This window comes from Bos javanicus, chromosome 20 (assembly GCF_032452875.1).
Source record: "Bos javanicus breed banteng chromosome 20, ARS-OSU_banteng_1.0, whole genome shotgun sequence".
Taxonomy (NCBI): Eukaryota; Metazoa; Chordata; class Mammalia; order Artiodactyla; family Bovidae; genus Bos; species Bos javanicus.
Window position 1 is genome coordinate 14,258,075 of NC_083887.1, and position 18,881 is coordinate 14,276,955.

Below are 18,881 nucleotides of genomic sequence, written 5' to 3' on the forward strand. Positions count from 1 at the left end.
TACTTCAAAATACTTCCAAGATGTTTCCCAAATGCATATAATTATTAGACAAATGCTAGGAAGAAAACTTAGACATTTCCTTTCCAGTGATACAGGGCTTCTCGCCACCTGATGTGAAGAACTGACTCGTTGGAAAAGACCCTGATGCTGGGAAAGATTGAAGGCGGGAGGAGAAGGGGATGACAGAGGAGGAGACGGTTGAATGGCTCAATGGACGTGAGTTTGAGCAAGCTCCAGGAGTTGGTGATGGACAGGGAAGCCTGGCATGCTGCAGTCCATGGGGTTGCAAAGAGTTGGACACGACTGAGCTGAACTGAACTGAACTGAACCCTCTTGCTGGAGATTGTGTTGAGGACCAAAGAGGGACAGACATGAACAAACTAGAAGATGAACAGGTAACTCACCTTATGAGGGGACTTTGCATTAAGCAATGAGGTCTTGGGCTGTAGAATACTTGGCATGGAGAAGAATTCTTAGTCTTCACACCTGTCTTTAAATATTTTGATGACTTTCAAATTGGAGAGAAATTAGATTTGTCTAGGGCTATTCCAAAGGAGGAAACTACAGGGACATATTTTTCATCCCCCCAAAAGTGCTCTATCATCCCAGTATTAGGCAGCTGGTATGGCTTCACTACTCCTTCTGCTGATAGCAGCTGCTGTGCTTGGCCTCACGGCCATTCATGGAATCCTGTGACTTGGCCTTACCTGTTTATTTGATATATGTGAATCAGGAACTTCCTTTCTATTGGTATCTTTGCTTGTTAAAGTTGCTGTAATAACACACCACAGGCTGGGTGGCTTATAAGCAACAGAGATTTATTTCTCAGAGTTCTGAAGACTGGGAAGTCCAAGATCAAGGTGTCAGCATTTTGCATTTTGGTGAGAACCCTCTTCTTATTCATAGTCAGAACTTCTTGTTGTGTGCAAGAAGCAAGGGAGCTCTCTGGGATTCCTTTTTTAAGAGCACTAATCCTGGACTTCCCTGATGGCCCAGTGGTTAAGAAACCAGGGCTTGGGTTCAGTCCCTGGTCCAGGAGGATCCCACACATGGCATGGGGCAACCAAGCCCATGTGCCACAACTCCTGAGCCTGCCTGCTCTAGATCCCCTGCTCTGCAACAAAAGAAGCCATCACAGTGAGAAGCCCAGGCACTGGAACTAGAGAGCAGCCCCTGCTCACCACACTAGAGAAAAGCCCATACAGCAACAAAGACCCAGCACAACCAAAATCTTTTTAAAAAGCACTAATCTCATTCGTGAGGCTCCACCTTCATGACCTAAGTGCCTCCCAAAGGCCTCAGTCCCCTCCAGTACCATCATCTTTGGGATTAGGATTTCAACATATGAATTTGGGGGCACAAACATTCAGACTGTAGCAATTGGGTTCATGCTACAAGCAACCGAGAGAGTCCTGCCCATGACCTGTAAGGGCTGCCTGACAAGCAGCAGTTAGTTCCCACAACGAGACAGGTCCTCAGAAAGGCTAGAAGCACCTTCAAGGGGACATTGGGGGAAGTGAAGAGTCAAGATGTCCTCTGCACTGTGATCCCTCCAGCTTCCTGATCACTGAATAATGATAAAAGTCTTTCACAGATTTATTCACTGCCAAGTGGAAAATAACACATGGTCCATGGCACATAAAAAATAAAAAGACAGGAAAATGCTGAGATAAATTAATATTATACTCATGCACAATTTAAATGTACTACTCAGCTCATTTTTTAAAATATCTACCTCTCTTCCTGGCCTGTAAGTTCCTTGAGGACAGGGTTCATGTCTTTCTGGGGTTTGGAAGTTTTGTTTTTTTCTGTAACCCAGGACCTGAAGCAAACATTTTTTAAAGAATTGAATATAGGTGGATATTTGTTTCTTTTTAATAGTTTTCAGCTTTTACAGGAAATGACTTACTTGAATGTAGGGATTTACTTCCAGGAAATCCAGTATACTGGCATGTATACTATTTTAGCCTGGGGTACTATAACGAAATACCATAGAATGAGTGGCTTAAATAATAGATATTTATTTCTCACAGGTCTGGAGGCTGGGAAGTCCAAGGTCAAGGTCCTGATCACTTCCGTTCCTGCTGAGGGCCCTGTGCTTGGCTTATGGACAGCTACCTTCTCGTCTGTGTGATCATTAGCAGAGAGAGAGCTCCAGTGTCTCCTTCTCTTCTTACAATGACACACTAATCATATCGTGGAGGCCACATTCTCATGACCTCATCTAAACCTAATTACCTCTCAAAGTCCCCACTACCGAACATCATTTTACTAGGGTTAGGGCTTTGACGTATACATTTTGGGTGAAAACAAACATTCTGTCCATGACACACATTTATTAGGAAAAGAAACTCTCCTTAGTCTCACTCAAGGTCCAGACTTCCTCTTGAAAGAAGAGATACTCCTTAAGGCTGTGCACTGGGTTAAGTTCTGACCTCCTACTTCCCCAAGGGCAGCCTGCCATATTGGAGTTTTTGAAGCAGGCTTTTTCATATCCTGGGGTGGGACTGGGCCTTGTGGCAGATTGTCCTGCTGCTGTGAGACTATATTAGTGTCAGATTTCTTACCTTACCCGGACTGGACAAGACTTGGAAGCTTCCCTCTGGACATCAGTCTTGACAAAATTAGCCCCACCCAACTCCAAACAGAAGGCACCACAACTCCTCCATAATCTGACCCAGGGCAGCAGAAACTGTTAGAGTGTGTAAGCAAGATTTCTTGGGGCCATCATCGTTCCCCTCTGACCCCAACTGCCTACCCTCATGGCCTCTCAGATCACCACTGGACAGGGGCCTCAGCTCCCCCTTCCATAAACAGGTGCCAATCACCATCCAATAGCAGCCATTGGATGTGGGAATCTGAACATATTGAAGCACTGGGGAAATTTAAGTTGTAATTTTTTTTTTAATAGAGTACAGGCCTTTATAGGGTGAAGGTGACCAGACAGAACTGTGATCCCTGTTCTTGGAGAGAAAGAAAACTTAAAAATCATTTAATTATGACTTTGGGGCTTAATATTAACAAGCTCAAAAGTTTTCCAACACCCTTCCACAAAGCCTCTCAGCCTCCAAATGATTTCAGCTGCTCCAAGACAATCCACTCTGTGTCTGGGGCATCAATTTGATTTACAGAGCATTTCAAAATATTTATATATTTTTTAGGGTTTCCATCATGGCCTCAGCCAGTAACCTGCTGTGTTTGAAAATGTCTGGGCAGTAATTGTCATTGTTTGCAACAGCTATTTTGGACTCCAGTGAGTGCTGTGGCATTTTGTAGAATCTAGGAATGCAATTACCAAAATTGTATACATAATCCAAGTGACCTCCTGGCTTCAGAAGCTCAACCCCTAGGAAAAAAAGGATAACAACAGCAAAACGTTTGTTTAATTTTTCTTCTGTAGTTGGTCAGTGGTAGGTGGATTATATTGTGGCCAATTTGGCAAAAAGATGATTAGTGTAACAATTCCTTATAAGTACAAAACAATGTTGAATGAAACATACAAGAAAGAATATGACACGGATGGCAGGCTCTTGTGACCCACTTTCTTACCTATGTGTTTGTGGAGGAAACTGAGGGGGCATCTGGGTCCTGTAATGACTCATTCCTCATGATGCAAGAGATTGCTTTTACCAATTAAAAGTGTGTACTTTAGAAAAAAGTTGCTAACTGTGAAGAAGTTTATGTAAAACAACAATAACAAAAATTTGTTTGAGAAAGAGACCATTTTGGAGTCACTAAATGAATTTACAAGTTGCCCCCAGTGTCATTAGGGATTTAGGTTTCTTGAATCTTATCAGCTTCTGATAGTCTCAGATCATTCTCAAATTATTTTCTCCTCTCCTGTTGTTTCTCTGCTTTCAGATACTCTCTGGAAACTGCACTGTGAAAGCCCTTCCTTAGAGTGAAGCAGAGTTGTCAGACCTAGATAAGGAATTGATAAGCATGATCTCTTGATTTCCAAACAGATCCATGGTTTGGGTAACTCTTTTGCTAGGATTACAGAATTGCCAAGAACAGCCTGCAAACTTCCAGTCTTCCCTTAAGGAAAAAAACAATAATTTGTCACAGAGAAATACCCAGGGTCGTTTTGCTACCACCTTTCAGGCCTACGCAACAGGTCCCCACTCCTGTCCACAGCCATACTTGGTGTCTGTGGATGTGGACCCCGTGAGTTTCAAGCCTTTGCCAGAGCGTTCTCTCAGATCCAGATCCAGTGCTGGGCTTCTGCTTGATAGTGGTCTTGCTTTCCAGCTTGTTCACAAGGCACTATCCTAACAAAACTGGCCATAAGCAGGTCTTCTGAACCCTTGTGAGGGCCTACACCTCCCTGATGTGACTCAAGACCAAAGAAATGGGACCCGGCTGACTCTGGGCCTTCTCACTGTTTGGGGTTCATTTTTATTTATTCTACATCTTTACCAACCCCTTCACTTCATCTACTGTTTCCTCACTCCTGTGTGGAATTACACTGAGTAAAGAACACCCTCCAATCCTCACATCCTCCAAAACCACACATTTGTTCTGGAGTGCTGCTCTAAACCCAGGCTGGGCTCCCCACCCTTCTAGGGGAGCTGCACACCAGCGCACCAGGAGCATGCACAGCTTGTCTCTGCAGAAACTCACTGCCAGTGAGTCTTTGTTTGGGAAAGAGCCCCGTCAAGATGGGCTAATAACTCCCAGTCGGGCTGGGTACTGCAGGACTGTGTGCAGACAGCTGTCAGCCATGGTTACGGAGGAGGCAGCCGGCCCAGAGAGGCTGGGGAGGGGTCCTGCGCCCAGACTCGGGAGGGTCTCCAATCGTGGTCATAACAATTATCTCCAAAGCGTCTGCCACCTAAAGAGGTGACCTCATGCACAGTCTCTTGATAAATCATCCAGAAAGCTCCAGCGGGAAGTTGTCCTCCCGGATGATGTCCAGTTTTTTTTCTTTTTCTTTTCAGATTATGCACATGACCAAGATAAAATATCTCTGTGGCTACCGTTTACATAAATTATATGGCTCTGAAATGCCAATTTCGTATCCAGACCGGCAAATCTTTCAGCCAAAGGAGCTTTTATAATGTAAGCTTTACTAGGTACTTCCTCCTGCTTTCATGTATTCTCAGTTACCCCGGTTTGTCTTTTATTACTGTAAGCATGGCTTTTGATGAAAGGAAATGAAAGCATTGGCATTTTTGTTCATTCATTCTTTCATTTAAAAGGAGACCGATGCTTTTGTGATGTAAAGATGTTCCCTGGGAAGCAATGACAGCTCTGCTGGAAGAGCAGATTTAACAACAAATACATTATTCTTGCGGAATTTTTCCTTGTGCCAGGAAAGCGAAGTGCTGTGAGCTTCCTGGGGGAACACTGTCCCATCCCTGCGAATTCTAGGCAGTGGAAAGGGCTGCATACCCTTTAGTGTTCACTGCGATCCTCAGCTAGAACGGCCTCACCACGAGCAAGCAAATTAACCCTTTGATGTGTCTCTAACTCTGTTAAAGTCCAGATACCAGGAGGTAATGGGGAGGCTATAAGTCTGTCTTCCATCATGTGTGCCTGAGTCTGAATGAAGTATTTGAGAGCAGATTTTGACAGATGGGGCTTCCCTGGTGTCTCAGACAGTAAAGCATCTGCCTGCAATGCGGGAGACCTGGGTTTGATCCCTGGGATGGGAAGATCCCCTGGAGGAGGGCATGGCAACCCACTCCAGTACACTTGAAGAGCTTCCCTGATAGCTCAGTTGGTAAAGAATCCGCCTGCAATGCAGGAGACCCTGGTTCAATTCCTGAGTCAGGAAGATCCCCTGGAGATGGCTACCCACTCCAGTATTCTTGGGCTTCCCTTGTGGCTCAGCTGGTAAAGAATCCGCCTGCAATGTGGGAGACCTGGATTTGATCCCTGTGTTGGGAAGATCCCCTGGAGAAGGGAAAGGCTACCCATTCCAGTATTCTGGCCTGGAGAATTCCATGGACTCTGTAGTCCATGGTCACAAAGAGTCAGACATGACTGAGTGACTTTCACTTTTGGCAGATGGGAACACAGAATGTTAGAGTCTAAAGAATCTTTGTGTGTGTGTGCACACTCAGTTGTGTCCAACTCTTTGCGATCCCATAGACTGTAGCATGCCAGCCTCCTCTTTCCGTGGAATTTTCCAGGCAAGAATACTGGAGTAGGTTGCCATTCCTTCTCCAGGATATCTTCCCAACCCAAGGATGGAATCTATGTTTCTTGCATCTCCTGTTTTGGCAGGCAGATTCTTTACCACTAGCACCACCAAGGAAGCACAGGAATCTTCAGAGGAGATTAAACCCGATCTCCTAGTCCTACATTCTGCCTTATAAGTTGTTCTGGACAATGCTAGCCTGTCTATGGGACAGGTCTGAAGGAGAACGGAATTCTATTTCTGTTGTTTGGAACAAAATACAAGACATTCTTTTTTTCTACCTAAATGCCTCCACATATTTGAGGATAACCACTGTGTTTCCATTCAGTCTTCTCGGTTTCTGTTCCATCAGTCTCTCTTCATATGGTATGATTTCCAGACCTTTCATGTCCTAACTACCACCCACTGAACCAACTTCAGTGGATCAGTGTTTTTAAAATGTGGTGCCCAGAACTGGATACGGTATTCCAGGTGCTCTGTGGATCACATTCTGTGCTCCAGACAATCCAGTTCTTTTCTCAGAGCCCACTTTCTTGTTGCACTCAAAGCCAACTTTCTTCCTCATGAGCTGGTATCAAGCTGCGTCACCCCCAACCTGTACTTATTCTTAACATAAAATTTATATTTGTCTATATTGAGCATTTCTGCTCGATGCTTCCAGTCTTGGTTGTATCTTGATCCTGCCATCTTTGTACTTGCTAACCTACTTAGTTTTGTGCCAAAATAAAATGTGACAAATAGGTCTCCTATTATTGTTTATCAAAATCATGGCTAATAAATAATATTACATAAGATATGGACAATGCCTGAGATTTGTGGCATGCCACTAAAAACCTCCCTGTAGATAGAAATCGATTCACCAAATGGCATTTTTGGATTCTATTCTTATTTCCTTTCTACCATGACTAATTTGTCTTGTATCTCAATTAGCCCAGTGCCTGGCACTGTGTAACTTAATTGTTGACTGAATGAATGACATCCACCATATTTTTCCACTCAGTGCACAAGAACGGACACTTTGTGTATGTATATGTCTGCATTGTCTTCCCAGATCTATTAATGTGATAAGCCATGTAAAAGGAAATGAGTTTGTTTACAATAACTAATTCAGGGCTGTATTCTTTTCCAACCAGGCATAGCATACCTGCCACAGCTGGGAGCTCAACCTTCTTTGGAGTTTGTCTATTCTTCTGATTAAAACCCGGTCCTAAGTTTTCTCTGCCATCCTGAAGGATCTGGGAGCCTTTTTTGTGTGACACCTGGGAGGCCCTTTGCTTTCTTACTTCACTTGCTATTGCCTGTTTTTTGCTTTCAGCCTTTTATTATCTTTTCTTAGTGATGTAGGGCTTAGCAATACCCATTCAGTTTCACTGACTTTACACTTACTGTTTGCCTCATATACCTCAAAAGCCTGACACTTTGCCCCAGTTCATGTAATTTCTTTCTACTACTATAATAATTCACCAATGGAGCTCTAACAGTTGGACCTCCACCTTGTGCTGGGGGATATCTGTGCTCTACCTACCACCAAACAGGCTATAAATGGTCCAGCTCTAAAACCCAATCTTACCATCTGTGCTCCCAGACTACTCCTGGTACCAACTTCTCTAGGAAGCAGGGTCAGATAAAACTTACCATGCAGGATGTTTATTAGAAGTACCCTTGCCTAGAATATACAATGGATTAAAGACAATCTCTTTAACAAGTGGTGCTGGGAAAACTGGTCAACCACTTGTAAAAGAATGAAACTAGAACACTTTCTAACACCATACACAAAAATAAACTCAAAATGGATTAAAGATCTAAACGTAAGACCAGAAACTATAAAACTCCTAGAGGAGAACATAGGCAAAACACTCTCCGACATACATCACAGCAGGATCCTCTATGACCCACCTCCCAGAATATTGGAAATAAAAGCAAAAATAAACAAATGGGACCTAATTAAACTTAAAAGCTTCTGCACAACAAAGGAAACTATTAGCAAGGTGAAAAGACAGCCTTCAGAATGGGAGAAAATAGTAACAAATGAAGCAACTGACAAACAACTAATCTCAAAAATATACAAGTAACTCCTGCAGCTCAATTCCAGAAAAATAAATGACCCAATCAAAAAATGGGCCAAAGAACTAAATAGACATTTCTCCAAAGAAGACATACAGATGGCTAACAAACACATGAAAAGATGCTCAACATCACTCATTATCAGAGAAATGCAAATCAAAACCACAATGAAGTACCATTTCATGCCAGTCAGAATGGCTGTGATCCAAAAGTCTATAAGCAATAAATGCTGGAGAGGGTGTGGAGAAAGGGGAACCCTCTTACACTGTTGTGGGAATGCAAACTAGTACAGCCACTATGGAGAACAGTGTGGAGATTCCTTAAAAAACTGGAAATAGAACTGCCTTATGACCCAGGAATCCCACTGCTGGGCATACACATTGAGGAAACCAGAATTGAAAGAGACACATGTACCCCAATGTTCATCGCAGCACTGTTTATAATAGCCAGGACATGGAAGCAACCTAGATGTCCATGGATAAGAAAGCTGTGGTACATATACACAATGCAGCATTACTCAGCCATTAAAAAGAATACATTTGAATCAGTTCTAATGAGGTGGATGAAACTGGAGCCTATTATACAGAGTCAAGTAAGCCAGAAAGAAAAACTTATACTAACGCATATATATGGAATTTAGAAGGGTGGTAATGACAACCCTGTATGCGAGACAGCAAAAGAGACACAGATGTATAGAACAGTCTTTTGGACTCTGTGGGAGAGGGAGAGGGTGGGATGATTTGGGAGAATGGCATTGAAACATGTATAATATCATATAAGAAATGAATCGCCAGTCCAGGTTCAATGCAGGATACAGGATGCTCGGGGCTGGTACATGACCCAGAGGGATGGTACAGGGAGGGAGGTGGGAGGGGGTTCAGGATGGGGAACACGTGTACACCTGTGGCAGATTCATGTTGATGTATGGCAAAACCAATACAATATTGTAAAGTAATTGGCCCCCAATTAATATAAATAAATTTAAATTTAAAAAAAAGAAGTACCCTTGCCTGGAACACCTGAATATGACCCCCAGATGCATTCACTGTGTTATCAAGGTTCAATAAAGAAACAGTAATGCATTTGAACTCTGGAGGAAAAACTGGCCTTATTCAAGTTTCTAACAGGCAATGACTTTGGGTCCTGGCATAGCATCTTCTTGAGGAAATGTTAAGGGGCATTTTGACTTCATGTGAATTTCATATCATTTATCTTATTCCCATGCAATTCTGCTCCACTGGGCTGCACAGTTTCCCTGGAATCTCTGACTCACTTGCCTCCGCCTGTTGTCTCTAATTTCACATCATTCCCAAGGGTGGAAAGCAAACATGAGTGCACTGACACAAAAACGGAGGGGAAACTTGCCTACGTCACAATTTTGTCCATATTTGGAGGTGAATAAGCCACAGAGTGTTCTCACTTCTCACCATACCTTCACTGATATATTTATTCATTCAACAAACATTTTTGACTGTCTGCCACACTGGGACTCAAACGTAAAATGCCATGGGCCCCGCTTCTAAGTTACTCTCCCATAGGACAGACAGAAATAAACCAAATAATGTATTTAGTGATAAGATGTGTGTGTGCAATAACAGAGGTACAGAAAGCAGCGTGGCATAAAGAACCTGAGCATAGACCTCGGAGCCGTGAGACTTGAGTTTGAGTTTGAATCCTGACGCTGGAAATGTATTAAGTGTGAAGACTTGGACAAGTCAGTTAACCTTTCTTTACCTCAGTTCCCAGTTTCTTTATTGGACATAACAATCCACATAGACTAATGGTTAGTAGCAGAGAAACTAGTATATAGTATATATGTGATACATTATTATCATTATCATTATCTTCCTTCCCATCATGGAAGGAAGACTACTCTAAACCTGCTTAAGAAAGTTAGGGTAAGCTTCCCAGAGCTCAGTTGTCTTAAGCTGGCCAAGCTGACATAGGAGAAAGCACATTCTAGGCAGAGGAAACTACATATGCCAAGGTACATAGGCATGAAAGATAATGTAAGTATCACAAACAATATTTTTATGTATTTATTTTGGCTGTGCTGAGTCTTCCTTGCTGCACATGGGCTTTCATTGCTGCACATGTCGTGGCGAGCAGGGGCTCCTCTTCGTTGTGGTGAACGGGCTTCTCACTGTGGTGGCTTCTCTTGCTACCAAGCAGGGATCTAGGGGGCACGGCCTTCAGTAGATGTGGTGCACAGGATTAGTTGACCCATGGCATTTGGTACCTTCCTGGACCAGGGATCGAACCCATGTCCCCTGCATGGGCAGGTGGATTCTTAATCGCTAGACCACCAGGGAAGCCCCCAGGAACAATATTGAGATAGAAGGGGCAGACAGTGAAAGGAGAAGGGTCAGCTTTGGCCAGATCGTAAAAGAGAGGAACTCTATCTTGGGTAGATCATATAAGAATTTTAAGAGGAGCAACACAATTGGCTTTGCACTTTTCTAAAGACAACTCTGGGTACAATGTCAAGAATACATGGAAATGAATTAAGGCAGTTAATCAATGCGACCAGTTGGGAGGCTATCACCTCTACTAAGCAGAGTTAGCATAGCCAGAGAGTAGAAGGGATAACAGATAAGCTTTGTTGATTGAGTGCATATTGGGAAAGAGGGAAGGAGGAGTCAGAAAGTGACTCTCAGGCATCTAGATTGTTTTCCTAGGAGGATATGGACCATAGAAAGTGGACCATTTTAGGATGCAGTTGGAAATACACATCTGAAACCAAGGGAGAAAGTCTAGAAATACATTTGAAAGCCATCAAAGACTAGGTGGTAGATGGTATTATTAATTCACCATGATCACCACTGTTCACTCTCTCTCTCTGGAAAAGCTGACATAGACTTGCTCTCAGGCACTTATCGACTAGTGGGGAAAGGTAAAACATTTAATAAATAATTTTTGTAAGAACTGTGATGGGTAGTGTTATGATCAAGGAAATAACAAAATCAGTTCAGTTCAGTTCCATTCAGTTGCTTAGTCGTGTCCGACTCTGCGATCCCATGTATCGCAGCACACCAGGCCTCTCTGTCCATCACCATTTCCCGGAGTTCACTCAAACTCACCTCCATCGAGTCGGTGATGCCATCCAGCCATCTCATCCTCTGTCATCCCTTTTTCCTCCTGCCCCCAATCCCTCCCAGCATCAGAGTCTTTTCCAATGAGTCAATGGTTGGATCTCCTTGCTGGCCAAGAGACTCTCAAGAGTCTCCTCCAACACCACAGTTCAAAAGCATCAATTCTTCAGCGCTCAGCTTTCTTCACAGTCCAACTCTCACATCCATACATGACCACTGGAAAAACCATAGCCTTGACTAGACAGACCTTTGTTGGCAAAGTAATGTCTCTGCTTTTCAATATGCTATCTAGGTTGGTCATAACTTTGCTTCCAAGGAGTAAGTATCTTTTAATTTCATGGCTGCAATCACCATCTGCAGTGATTCTGGAGCCCCCCAAAATAAAGTCTGACACTGTTTCCATTGTTTCCCCATCTATTTCCCATGTAGTGATGACACCAGATGCCATGATCTTCGTTTTCTGAATGTTGAGCTTTAAGCCAACTTTTTCACTCTTCTCTTTCACTCTCATCAAGAGGCTTTTGAGTTCCTCTTCACTTTCTGCCATAAGGGTGGTGTCATCTGCATATGTGAGGTTACTGATATTTCTCCCGGCAATCTTGATTCCAGCTTGTGCTTCTTCCAGGCCAGCGTTTCTCATGATGTACTCTGCATATAAGTTAAATAAGCAGGGTGACAATATACAGCCTTGATGTACTCCTTTTCCTATTTGGAATCAGTCTGTTGTTCCATGTCCAGTTCTAACTGTTGCTTCCTGACCTGCATACAGATTTCTCAAGAGGCAGATCAGGTGGTCTGGTATTCCCATCTCTTTCAGAATTTTCCACAGTTTATTGTGGTCCACACAGTCAAAGGCTTTGGCATAGTCAATAAAGCAGAAATAGATGTTTTTCTGGAACTCTTTTGCTTTTTCGATGATCCAGTAGATGTTGGCAATTTGATCTCTGGTTCCTCTGCCTTTTCTAAAACCAACTTGAACATCTGGAAGTTCACGGTTCATGTATTGCTGAAGCCTGGCTTGGAGAATTTTGAGCATTACTTTACTAGCATGTGAGATGAGTGCAATTGTGTGGTAGTTTGAGCATTCTTTGGCATTGCCTTTCTTTGGGATTGGAATGAAAACTGACCTTTTCCAGTCCTGTGGCCACTGCTGAGTTTTCCAAATTTGCTGGCATATTGAGTGCAGCACTTTCACAGCATCATCTTTCAGGATTTGGAATAGCTCAACTGGAATTCCATCACCTCCACTAGCTTTGTTTGTAGTGATGCTTTCTATGGCCCACTTGACTTCACATTCCAGGATGTCTGGCTCTAGGTGAGTGATCATACCATCATGATTATCTTGGGCATGAAGATCTTTTTTGCACAGTTCTTCTATGTATTCTTGCCATCTCTTCTTAATATCTTCTGCTTCTGTTAGGTCCATACCATTTCTGTCCTTTATTGTGCCCATCTTTGCATGAAATGTTCCCTTGGTATCTCTAATTTTCTCGAAGAGATCCGTAGTCTTTCCCGTTCTGTTGTTTTCCTCTATTTCTTTGCATTGATCGCTGAGGAAGGCTTTCTTATCTCTTCTTGCTGTTCTTTGGAACTCTGCATTCAGATGCTTATATCTTTCCTTTTCTCCTTTGCTTTTCACTTCTCTTCTTTTCTCAGCTATTTGTAAGGCCTCCCAAGACAGCCATTTTGCTTTTTTGCATTTCTTTTCCATGGGGATGGTCTTGATCCCTGTCTCCTGTACAATGTCAAGAACCTCATTCCATAGTTCATCAGGCACTCTATCAGATCTAGTCCCTTAATCTATTTCTCACTTCCACTGTATAATCATAAGGGATTTGATTTAGGTTATACCTGAATGGTCTATTCAAAAGCAGAGACATTACTTTGCCAACAAAGGTCCGTCTAGTCAAGGCTATGGTTTTTCCAGTCGTCATGTATGGATGTGAGAGTTGGACTGTGAAGAAAGCTGAGTGCCGAAGAATTGATGCTTTTGAACTGTAATGTTGGAGAAGACTCTTGAGGGTCCCTTGGACTGCAAGGAGATCCAACCAGTCCATTCTGAAGGAGATCAGCCCTGGGATTTCTTTGGAAGGAATGATGCTAAAGCTGAAACTCCAGTACTTTGGCCCCTTATGCGAAGAGTTGACTCATTGGAAAAGACTCTGATGCTGGGAGGGATTGGGGGCAGGAGGAGAAGGGGACGACAGAGGATGAGATGGCTGGATGGCATCAGTGACTTGATGGACGTGAGTCTGGGTGAACTCCGGGAGTTGCTGATGGACAGGGAGGCCTGGCGTGCTGTGATTCATGGGGTCGTAAAGAGTCGGACACGACTGAGCGACTGAATTGAACTGAACTGACTGAATGGTCTAGTGGTTTTCCCTACTTTGTTCAATTTAAGTCTGAATTTGGCAATAAGGAGCTCATGATCTGAGCCACAGTCAGCTCCCAGTCTTGTTTTTGTTGACTATATACAGCTTCTCCATCTTTGGCTGCAAAGAATATAATCAATCTCATTTCGGTGTTGACCATCTGGTGATGCCCATGTGTAGAGTCTTCTCTTGTGTTGTTGGAAGAGGGTGTTTGCTATGACCAGTGCGTTCTCTTGGCAAAACTCTATTAGCCTTTGCTCTGCTTCATTCCGTATTCCAAGGCCAAACTTGCCTGTTACTCCAGGTGTTTCTTGACTTCCTACTTTTGCATTCCAGTCCCCTATAATGAAAAGGACATCTTTTTTGGGTGTTAGTTCTAAAATGTCTTGTAGGTCTTCATAGAACCGTTCAACCTCAGCTTCTTCAGTGTTACTGGTTGGGGCATAGACTCGGATTACTGTGATATTGAATGGTTTGCCTTGGAAATGAACAGAGATCATTCTGTCCTTTTTGAGATTGCATCCAAGTACTGCATTTCAGACTTTTTTGTTGACCATGATGGCTACTCCATATCTTCTAAGGGATTCCTGCCCACAGTAGTAGATATAATGGTCATCTGAGTTAAATTCACCCATTCCAGTCCATTTTAGTTCGCTGATTCCTAGAATGTCTACATTCACTCTTGCCATCTCTTGTTTGACCACTTCCAATTTGCCTTGATTCATAGACCTGACATTACAGATTCCTATGCGATATTGCTCTTTACAGCATCGGACCTTGCTTCTATCACCAGTCACATCCACAGCTGGGTATTCTTTTTGCTTTGGCTCCATCCCTTCATTGTTTCTGGAGTTATTTCTCCACTGACCTCCAGTAGCATATTGGGCACCTACCGACCTGGGGAGTTCCTCTTTCGGTATCCTATCATTTTGCCTTTTCATACTGTTCATGGGGTTCTCAAGGCAGGAATACTGAAGTGGTTTGCCATTCCCTTCTCCAGTGGACCACATTCTGTCAGACCTCTCCACCATGACCCGCCCATCTTGGGTGGTCCCACACAGCATGACTTAGTTTCATTGAGTTAGACAAGGCTGTGGTCCTAGTGTGATTAGATTGGCTAGTTTTCTGTGAATATGGTTTCAGCGTGTCTGCCCTCTGATGCCTTCTTGCAACACCTACCGTCTTACTTGGGTTTCTCTTACCTTGGACGTGGGGTATCTCTTCACGGCTGCTCCAGCAAAGCGCAGCCACCGCTCCTTACCTTGGATGAGGGGTATCTCCTCATCGCCGCACCTCCTGACCTTGAACATGGAGTGGCTCCTTAGAGCTTCCCAGGTAGCTTAGACGATAAAGAACCTGCCAATGCAGAGACTTGGGTTCAGTTCCTGGGTTGAGAAGAACCCCTGGATAAGGGAATGGCAACCCACTTCAGTATTCTTGCCTGGAGAATCCCATGGACATAGGAGCCTGGGGTCGCAGAGAGTCGGACACGACTGAGGGACTAACACAAAATCCAGTTTAGAGTTTAGAGTCTCTCTGACAAAGTGGCATTTTACACTTTGACTTTAAGGATGAATCAATATTAGGAGAAGAAGAGCAATTCAAGCAGAATGGATTCTACATCAGGGTACATAGCATGTGACAGAAGTAAGCAAGAGCAAGGGGGCACAGGGCCTGGTAAGCCTTGACAAGGAATTTAGACTTTTAAGTCAGGAGTGTCTTGATCAGGCTTGAGTTCTAGAAAATTCATGGTGGCTGCACTGAAAGAGTGACACAGAAAGGAGTGAAACTATTTGTAAAATTCAGTGGGAAGGCTTTTAGTGGCCTGGGTGAGACTGATGGTGATACGCACAGAAAGAGAAGAATTATGCCAGATTTGATTTTTTTTTTTTTAATATTAATAGGAACTCTCAAAGAGACAGAAATGACCTCTAAGAAGCTCTGTTAAAGGTGGGGGATTTTTTGGCTCCTGTAACCAAATCATGGAAATGCAAGGAAGCCTCTGGCCCTGCCACAGCTGGTTTGGGGAATGGCATCCTGCCATCTCTTTCTATTTTTATTCTTATCTCTGGAAGTTAGCTGTTCACTCTTTCAGGCCTGGTTACATGACCTGTTGGTGGCTCTGAAATCATGTCTTTGCAGTGTCTGATGAAACCAAGGAGTCCTGCTCTCTGTGATTCAGAACAGCTTCAAAATGTAGGGGCCCAGGAAAACCTGTTATTGGCCAGGCTTGGATCATATGCTTACACCTGGGTTCATCTCTGGATGCAACGGGAGAAGTACTGTGTCTAAGGGATGTGCTCTCATCAGTGGTTAAGGAGGTAAGTACTATCACCAGATAAGTAAAGCAGAGTTTGGGGCAGTCCTGGGCAGACACAAAGGCATGGCAGAATAAACTGAACTTGATGACTGATTGAGATGATTGATTGATTGTGGAGGAGGGGCAGGAAATGAGCCTAGGAGGGCACTTGGGAGTTTTCATTTGGGGTGATAGGGAGATTTCTAGCTGGGGGCATTCTCTTAAAAAGAGTAGAAGCAGGTTTGAAGTAGAAGACGTTGAGTTCAGATCTGTACCTGGGGCATGTTGAAGAGCACATGGAACCTCCAACTTGAGATATCCAATAAGAAGCCTGGTGTGCAGGAGAAGCAACTGAGCTGGACACAGACTTGTGAATTATTAGTGTTGAGAGAGTCCTTGCAGCCCCAAGGTTGGAAGTGATCTTCCAGGGAGAATGCAGAGCGAGAAAAGAAGTGGCTGAGAAGGAGTTCCGGGGAGCACCCGCATCTGAAAGTCAGAAAAAAGAGAGAGTTTATTCCTGGAGTGGTAGGAAGGAGGAAAGCAGGACAGGACCCTAGTGTTATGTGAATTCTGGTTCACCATGGAGGGAAGAGCTGTCAAAGAAGGATCAAAAAGCTGGTGGCAAAGGATGAGAGAGAAGATACACATTCCAGCTCATGATGTCTCCAGTATTACATGAACCTATTAGCTGACAAAGCAAGGAGTTTGTCACAGCTGCCAAAATGGGATCTGGGAAAGAGGGAGAGGGAAGAGCACTGGGATCGATCATGGTAGCCAGAGGAAGCAGGGTGTAAGTAGATTCTAAATACTGAGTAAGATTTCAATAGCTGGACAATGGGAGTCGGGGGAGGAATTCCAGGTTGGGCGATTTCATAAACAAAGGAGGAAACGCAGCAGGAACCTTCAGGAGATATGCTTAACGTTGAGAACTGATGAGAAGTCATTTTAGGAGGGTGCGCTCAGGCCAGTGGGAGAGGGCCTTGAATGCCAAGCTAAGACATCCAATAATCAATTCTAGTTAGTAGGGAACCTCCAAAGATTTTGACTATGCCCTAAAAGAAATTGTCTTGTGTTATTATTTTTTCCCTTTCACAGCCTCTCTGTCAGACCAGCCCCTGTTACCTGCACTTATTTCTCTCCTATCACGTTGTTCCTCCCCTTGTTGACTTTTTTTCAAGAACATTCGGTGTGACTGACACTTCTTGAGTGTCAGAGTTGATCTGGACCTATTCAGAAGCTTTCTCCAGCAGGTAGTTCAGTTTTCTTTTCCTCCATCCTATTACTTCCAGTTACATCCCTCAGGGACTATGTGAAACAATTCCATGTTCTCCTCATGTTTATGTTCTGAGGATGCTTATAGAGTTTCCACATTCCCTCTGCTTTGAGCTTAGCCAAGGTATACATGTTTAATTCTTTTAATCTCTCCCCCTAAGTCACTCCCTCTGGCCTCTTAATCATCCTAATTGCTCTTCTCTGAATGGCAGCCAAGTCAGTGTGTGCCTCTTCCCTGTGAGGCCGTGAGGAACATACTATTCCACGTGTGGCCTCACTAGACCCATTTATTACCTCCCAGTTTCGTCATCTGATGGTTGGGCATGTGAGGCTGTACTGCTCCTGCGCTGCTCGCTTCCCACAGCGCACCCTGGCCTGGGTAAATCCCTTATCTCGACAGGTTCTCTTTCATTTCCAGGTGGCCTGTTCCAGAGCTTGGAACCTGTGTTTGTTCTCCCCCAAGCTCCCATCCCTGCGGGCTTCTTCCCTGGGAAGGTGGCCTGGGACCAGGCCAAGGATCTATGGAAAATTGCAGCTAAGCTTGCATAAGTAAACCTTGGAAGAGGGGAGGCTAAGGAATGCCCAGAATGGAAGGATGCTGTGGCCTGCCCTGAGCTTTCCAGCCTGCCGAGCTATGAGCCTTCAAGAAGGTGCGACTTGAAGCAGCTTCTCTGTTTCCAATTATCCTTTTTATCTCTGCTCTGGCCCCTCTTGTTACCTAAGTGTTTTCATAGCTCTCAGCCATTACTGTTTAGCTTTGGGAGGATAAATGTGAAACCAAACAAATTATAAATATCCTGTTTCAAGATGTGTTATCACTCTGTGACTAGAATCCCCCAGAAGCCTGAGTCTTTGGAAAGCTCTAGTCTTTTTTTTTTTTTTCAAGCCTTGGGAAAAAATCCTCTGCCCCTCTAAGGATGTGGTGGCAGAGGTTAAACTGCCTTTGAGAAAGTCAAATGTTTGGATTTCAGTGAAGGTTGACATGGAAACCCACCTGAGGCTTCCTCAGGCTTCTCGGGAGGAAATAAAACCCGAGATGGACGTTCTTGTTACAAGAGGAAGAGCAGCTTCGTGGGGAAGCAGGTGGGGACCCCCATGTGATGGGGAGTTGGAATTGAAAGCCAGAGAGGGCACAAGGGGTGCGTGTGTAGGAGCCGGGAGCTGGCCGTCCTGGGACTTGTCAGGGCTGTGACTGGAAAGTTGATTTTTATTTTATTTTGTGAAGCCCTTCCTGTGAACAGCTTGATAAACAGCAGCGGCCGCAGGAGCCATCCGCGAGCCCCCGGGGATGGCGACTGGGGGCGCCCTCTTTTGTGGCCCCACTGCCCCTCCCACACCTGTCTCGCCTCCTGACTGGTGGCTGCAAATCCTAGTGAAGCGTCTCTCGCACCTCAGGGTTAATTGCTTCAATCATGTCTGCATGTCGTAGGTTGAAAATCTACGTGAAAACCACAGTGGAAAAAAAGGTGGTTTTTTTTTTTTACTTTTTGATTTTCAGGATTTGTTTGGCTTTAGGGGATACTGGGGCGAGGACGAGGAGAGTCGAAGGGGAGAGGAGGAAAAAGAACACGTGTGAGAGGAGCTTGCAGGAAGAGGAAAGGGCATACCCTGCTGGCTATCTCCTTTTCTTTGATTCC

The 18,881-nt window shown here is 44.1% G+C and overlaps 1 protein-coding gene across 3 annotated transcripts in view; it reads left to right on the forward strand.

Annotated features, from left to right (window-relative positions):
- Positions 1–18,881, forward strand: part of ADAMTS6 (ADAM metallopeptidase with thrombospondin type 1 motif 6) — a 430,884-nt gene that overhangs the window by 294,714 nt on the left and 117,289 nt on the right. For all 3 annotated transcript variants that reach the window (XR_009731737.1, XR_009731739.1, XR_009731738.1), the window contains exons 28-30: positions 88–395; positions 2,034–5,061; positions 15,816–15,994. The gene's annotated coding sequence lies outside the window, so the exon portion shown is untranslated. The remainder of the gene's footprint in view (positions 1–87; positions 396–2,033; positions 5,062–15,815; positions 15,995–18,881) is intronic.